Source organism: Acyrthosiphon pisum, chromosome A1 (genome assembly GCF_005508785.2).
Source record: "Acyrthosiphon pisum isolate AL4f chromosome A1, pea_aphid_22Mar2018_4r6ur, whole genome shotgun sequence".
In the NCBI taxonomy this organism is placed as follows: Eukaryota; Metazoa; Arthropoda; class Insecta; order Hemiptera; family Aphididae; genus Acyrthosiphon; species Acyrthosiphon pisum.
Window position 1 is genome coordinate 71091151 of NC_042494.1, and position 7456 is coordinate 71098606.

The 7456-nt window shown below is 28.5% G+C and overlaps 1 long non-coding RNA gene across 2 annotated transcripts; it reads left to right on the forward strand.

Annotated features, from left to right (window-relative positions):
- The first annotated feature begins 406 nt into the window (after positions 1 to 406).
- Positions 407 to 1286, forward strand: LOC115033755. 2 transcript variants are annotated; one of them, XR_003839061.1, is made up of 3 exons: positions 407 to 631; positions 752 to 912; positions 1031 to 1286. It is a non-coding gene; the product is annotated as an uncharacterized LOC115033755 (long non-coding RNA). The 2 variants fall into 2 exon arrangements; XR_003839060.1 differs by lacking the exon at positions 407 to 631 and having other exon boundaries at positions 682 to 912.
- The last annotated feature ends 6170 nt before the right edge of the window (positions 1287 to 7456 follow it).

Sequence of the window (7456 nt, forward strand, 5' to 3'; positions counted from 1 at the left end):
GTTAACGCCCCTCCATACATATAAAACCTAACCCTACATACAGATTGCAATTCAAAAACTATTCATGACGAAGCTAAACGTTTATAAAAAAAAATTTCATAACTGTCTATCTTCCCATTCAAATCTTCTCATCAAGAAATTATCATCCCTCGCAATCCCAGGTAGCCGCCCAAGGTGACTCAAACGTAAATAGTGCAGAGATTTATTGTCTTAAATATAAATAAAAACAAAACTACTCATATAATTAAATCATACAAGATTTAAACCAAGTCTATAGTGTCATCAGTGGGTGGCTTCTTTCTCCAAATTATATAAATAATGTTATTTGTTTCCCTCTTATTGCACATATCCTCATTATGTCTTAGATATAGATTATATATATTCTTCTAAAAATATATAAAAAAATTAAGTTTTTTACTACTAGGTACAATATCCGTGCCCTAGTTATTACTATCGACGATTGATCGAATATAATATGTAGTTGTCGAAAAGTTGTATGTACCTATTATTATACGATACAATTAGGTATTGTACGCTACAAATTCAAGTGCCCCACCGCAAACTATACACCGTCGATGATATTGTATGCGTACACACCACACAGCCATCACGGTTATCTACTTTAGATAAGGTAATATAGGTATGTTTATTATTATACATCCGTACAGATGTACAATCAAACGTGTAATATGATATTATTATATTATATAGGCAGGTACATAATTGTATATTATATTTGTAGTTTGTACAGTTTTCGTGTTCGTTTCATACGTCCGCGTGGACACGATGATTATCACGTCATATTATATTGCATTTGACAAGCATTTTCCTAAGCCGACCAACAACAATTATTTTGGGTCTTATGCGATACATTGATGGCCATCGTTCGGAAGATGCACTCTATAAAACTGTGTAAGTTTGCACGTAAACCGTAAATTTGCAACAATATTGCAACGTGCATGTGAAACCATTTTTTTTTTTGCCAAAAGTAAAATAAATATGTATTATTATTATTTTATGTGACCTGCAGGAATTCCGGTCGAATATAATCGTTTTCGGTGACATAAACATTTGACGTTCGAAATTGAATTTATCAACCATCACGAGGCGGAATGTCATCGCTCCTGCACTTCACTTCATCCAGTGTCCGTCAACGTGTTAAACAACCCCTATCCCTGCAGCCACGAGGCGAAAGAGAGAGGGTTTTTTTGTGGTCGACAATCGTGATATGATTTGTTTTTCCGTAACGTTTTTAATAATTTACAATCATAAACTTCCATAACCTACGTTTGAGTGAATTTTTTTTGTATTTTCTAATATAATAAGTAATATGTATAAGGTATATAGGTACCCACCCCACCATCACCGCCACTTCTACTCCTGCAGGTCTTTGACCCACCGGCCACCGATGTTATAGAATAATAATATGATAGGTAGCATATATTTTACCGCAGTACTTTACCGTTATAATCGTACTCTCGGGTAAACATTTTAAATGTCCGTCTATTACAAAGACTACGATGGGTTTTCCAAAACTATATTGTCGTTATATAATGTCGCAAATAAGTCAAATTTTCATGCGAATCCGGACGTGTCTGTGACTCGGTACCATATTTGGGTTTGCTCTGAAAATTGAAAACATCCTTTACATAACCCACTCGTAATCTTTAAATACCAAAGTAGAAAAAATATTATACTAATCACAGTCACAGCCAACATAAGTCTGAGAATAAAATATTGAAAAACAGAGATTGATGCGGGCTGTAGAATGTTTCCCTCTAGCAATTAAAAAAAAAAAATTATGAAATTTGGTTGATTTTACAAGGCGGTATCATTATTCCCGCAGAGTGTATTTTTGAGAACAAAATAGCATCGGCACCGGGTGCCTTAATTTAAAATGTAATCGAGAAAAAATCGAGGGAATTTCAACTTCTAATGTAGTTATAGAACTTGGCAGATAGAAGCACAAACTATACATCATAAGTTTTATTTTATAATTATTTTACTGTCTTTAATACCTATGTTGATAAAAAAAAAAACTGTCTACTAAAATAGTTCAGTGACTTTTGATCGCGTATTATCTAATGATTAAATTTCAATTTTCAATAATAATATAAATACAAATCAAACCATTTTTAATCTATTTAGTATTTTATAATAGTTATATCAATATAGATGCCGTATATTATTTATGTTAATTTGCGTAATGTTTCAGTTATAGATGCCCTACCTTCAAAATATTTTTGAACTACTCAACCTAAACTGTTTTAGTAAATATTATGTTATGACCTTGACCCATGTAATGAAATTGATAAAATGTTTAAAAAAAATAAAAATTACCTATAAATAGGTAGGTATAAAACAATGTAGTCAAGAAGATTCGCCGACTTTCGACTTTCAATAAATTTGCCTACGACTCCTTACGATACTCTGCTCATTCCCACCAACCCCGATTACATATAGTTTTTAAGACAGTGTCCTCCGATCGATATTGTTCGCCATTAATCGTTTTAATACATTTTACGTCATCGTAAATGCAATTATAAATAAGACCGTTCGAACGTCTTATAGGTTCACGGTGTGCGCGGATCGAAGTCATTTTTATCCAAGGATGAATTTTAAAATCGTTTGAAAAAAATTGAGAAGTACAGGCCACGACCAATAAAAATCTGGTGACGGGTTATTAGGATAAGTTTTATGACCCACTCACCTTAAATAATATTATGTGATGAGACAACGAGTATAAACAAAGGTAACCGCCCAAACACGTTCATATTTTAAAAATCAATGTATTTAAGTGAGCGATGACGTTTTATCTTAAAATGTTATGACTTAACTAACTATATATTGAACTATACTAAAGGATATTCGATTCAAAGTCGATTTGTTATGTATCAGTTTAATAGGTATATAGTATATACTACATATTATTATGGTATAGTGTAACTAATACAATTATATTATAGTATACATACGTTATCGGGTATATGACTGAATACAATCTATTATTTATTTAAAAAAATAATAAACTACTAAGATTAAGAAGAAAGAGAATTTAATATATTAAATTACTAATTATTTTAAATAAAAAAGTCAATAACTTTACTTAACTTAAAAGAGTGAAGTTAATAAAGTAATAATAATAATAAAAAAAAAAATAATAACTACTTACTATTTAAGCAAATAAAGTTAATTTCGCTGTTCATATGATCCGTGTCAAAATATTTTATTTTGTCATGAAATCTTCTTCTAATTTTAATAGAAATGTTATATTATCGATCTACGATAATATTAAAAAACCACGCATACAACGGTCGCTGGTCAACGAAGTAAATAGTCACACTCTGTATAATATTAGACGTTTAATATTTGATAGTTTATGAATATGAGTATAGGTAACTATATAATAAATATTCAGTCTGAACTCCGAAGTCGTGTTTTGATATTCAAACTAAATATTAAAATATTATTTTTATTTATATATATACAAAATCAGTCCAATGCAACTTGCAAGGGCATCACATTAACCTCTTAAACTCGGCTGCTGAATTACTTAATTAAGGAGATTTGAAATACATGGGGCTATTATAATAAATTACTAGCTGTCAATAGCAGATAATATGCTTTAGTATAATGATTCATAGAATAATCCTAATTGAATAATATTTGATTTGATTTTTAATCGAAATCTATTGAGAAAACGTTTGAAAATATCACGTCATAATATAATATTATAGTATACTCCTATATATCGACGTGGCAGATTTAAGGGTTCAAATAAAGTCGGCACATCCAAAAGAGAGGTCTCGTACAAAATGTATCCCTAACGTAGACTTACAAAATGTTAATTGTTATCAAGCTAATACCTAACAATGGTAAATAATATTGCCATCTGCAATGTAAAATGTATTTATTTATTCGTGGTGAAAATTTAAAAAAGATTAACTAAATAAATTTGGTTGGCATTTCCAGACTAATCGACCATTAAATCCGCTACTGGTATAAAATGTATTGTAGATTACACCGAATAAAACTAATTGTAGGTTTTTCTCTTTTCTTCAACTATGCATTTTGACGCACACCGTTCAACACCGAACTGTCCGAACTGCATGTCGCTTTCCAACTGAATTCACCACCCCACGCCATAAGACCATGAATAATTAAGATATATCTTAATTCACGAGATGTTTGTCCTGTTTGCCCTGTTCTGCAGCAATGCCAGCAAAAAATATTTTACAGAGGGACCGGGCCACATACATTATTATTATTATTATTATTATGTAGCTAAAGGGTGCCCAACTGCGGCCTGAGATTATGCATTAACCAGCCAATTCAATAATCATATTTTTCTACAATTATAATTTAACGTACGTCATCGTTGTTAGGTACGTCGTTTAATAATATAGAAATAGGTACCTAACATTATCGTATTTATCGTTTTGAACGAACACTAAGTTAACATTATCCATCATCACCAACATGAAAATATCAATTTAGTTCTATTAAATAAAAAAATTAATGAAAAATTTAAAATTCTTGACAGAACTCAAGAAAACTTAAAAGTTGGCTTTTAAGATGTAATTTTTATGCATCATAATGATTGATCATCAAAAGATTTTTTACAACTAATATAAGCTTTGAAATTTTCTTGTATAAAATCAAGGCTGGGCAAGTTAATAATATATTTTAACTCAGATAAATAAATCAATTTTTTTTTTAAATTAAGTTAACAATTAAATTAATATATTAAGCTTTGAATACATCAATTAAGTTAACATACAATTTTAATTGGGAAGTTAAATTAAAAAGTTAAAATTAACTTAACTTAAACTTATTAGCTGATTAATACCCAGCTTTGAAGAAAATAGTGTTTACTGTTTTGAAGAATATAACCACACCATAATTAAATAAATTATTATCTAAATTTCTAATGTTTAATACCTCTTTAGAGTAGAAAAACTGCGTTTAGCCGAAGCAACACTAATTGGCAAAGCACATATTATTATAAATATAGTCCTAATAATAGGAAAAACTGTTTCATGACACTCAACTAAGGCTCCCAAAGCAATTTCAGGAACATTTTTTGCTTGTAAAAACATTAACGTCAATAACTACGAACGAAAGAGCACGAATAAGTCAAACATAACCGAATAACTCGTAAACAATATAACGTTTTACGTTATCAATGTATTTAAGCTAGCTTATCTATGATAACAGGCTCGTCGTGCACACCATATCAATCTAGCCGTGTGTGGTACAGTTGGTAGTGACTGCCGTGCCGACCGCCACATTATCATGTGCATATCACAGAATAGCTGAAACCTACTATCGCCAAAAAAAATTTTAAATCTTAGATTTTTTCTTGCTTCATAAAATTATGTAAAACATAAATATATTATAAGGTTTTTGTTGTAATATAATATAAGTCAAGAGGGGGGGGGGGCGATCCACCCCCCGTAGGACCGCCACTGGGCACTTGTAACGCATTATACATTAACAACAAATCGTGGTATTATCATAGATATATATAACATAGAATATTATGTACTTTAGAAGTTTCAAGTACGCACGAATAATATTATACAATCACAACAAAATAACTAAAATAGTTATTCTAGGTTTTTTAATATGAAATTTCATCCAAATTTGAACTTAAAATGACTATAAAAATAAACTGTGTCGATGTATTTTTTTAGATTTTTTGGTAACAGAATTAACTGTTTACGTGGAATCTTGTTATAAATTTTCAATCCTTAGGTATAAAAGTTGAACATTTTATATATTTTTAACTACTAAATAATTATTCAATTTTAAATTTGATAAATGTTGTCAAAATTCTATCTTTAAATCCTTATAAAAAAAAATTGTGCCTATGTATTTTAAATATTTTTAAACTGCTATTGTAAAAATATATTAGGAGCCTTGTATTAATATTTTACACTTTTTGGCCCAACAGATAAAACTTTATTGATGTTTATAGAAAAAATTTAAAAAAAATATAAAACTGAGAATGTCCGTAAACAGCTCAAAAAGAGTCAACTTATTTTCAAAATTTTATAGTGTATAGAAAATGCTAATATAAACATTCAGTGAAATTTTCAAATATCTACAGTGATTCGTTTTTTAATAACAATAAAATTAGAATATTGTCACATGAGAAATCGAGCGAATATATCAAATGTTGTAAAAATATGAATTTCAAACGCTCATAAAAATTTAATTTGACTTTCTTGTAGACATTTTTTTTTTGATAAAGGTAGACAAACTAATGAGGAATCTTGTATTACATTTTCAAATCTTAGATTTAAAAAGAAAATTTTTCATGAATTTCTAACTAAAAAAAATTTGCAAATTTTCATCATTTTTACGTATTTTGTCAATATTTGAACTTGAGATGCTTATAAAAAAAAATTGTGACTATGGATTTTTAATTTTTTTCATCTGCCTTTGAAAAAATATAATAGGAACCTTCTATTAAATTTTCAAGCTTTTGTAACCAACAAATAAAATTGTATTGATATTTATAAAAAAAAAAAAGGCGGGTAAGTCGTGGATGTCGCTCTGCTGTACAGTAGGTTACAAGTGGGTTACTGTAATGGATGGAATTAAATTTGAATCCAATGATATTATATCATTGTATACGAAAAACGATTCTGAACGGAGATGATTTGTCAGTCTAGAATATATTATTTTTAAAGAAAAACTTATGGAGAACCTTGTACCAAATTTTAAAAACTTAGTTATAAAAGAAAAAAATTTTACGATTTTTCAACCACTAAATTACTTGCAAATTTTCGCAATTTTGACATATTTCGTATAAATTTGAACTTTAAATGCTTATAAATAAAAATTGTGACAATGTATTCCTTTTATTTTGCAACTGCTATTGTAAAAATATGTTAGGAGCCTTGTATTAAATTTCCAAATCTTAGAATTAAAAAGAAAAACTTTTATGAATTTCTGTCTAAGATAATTTGAACATTGCCGTAATTTTTACGTATTTAGTCAAAATTTGAACTTTAAATGCTTATAAAAAAAAAATCGTGACTATATGTTTCTTTTATTTTTCAATTGCTATTGTAAAAATATATTATGAGCCTTGTATTAAATTTTGAAATCTTAGATATAAAAGGAAAATTTTTTATGAATTTCTAGCATAAAATAATTTACGAATTTTCGTGATTTTTACATAATATGTTGTCAAAATTTGAACTTTAAATGCTTATAAATAAAAATTGTGACAATGTATTCCTTTTATTTTGCAACTGCTATTGTAAAAATATGTTAGGAGCCTTGTATTAAATTTCGAAATCTTAGAATTAAAAAGAAAAACTTTTATGAATTTCTGTTTAAGATTATTTGAACATTGCCGTAATTTTTACGTATTTAGTCAAAATTTGAACTTTAAATGCTTATAAAAAAAAATTGTGCCTATGTATTTTTATAATTTTTGAAT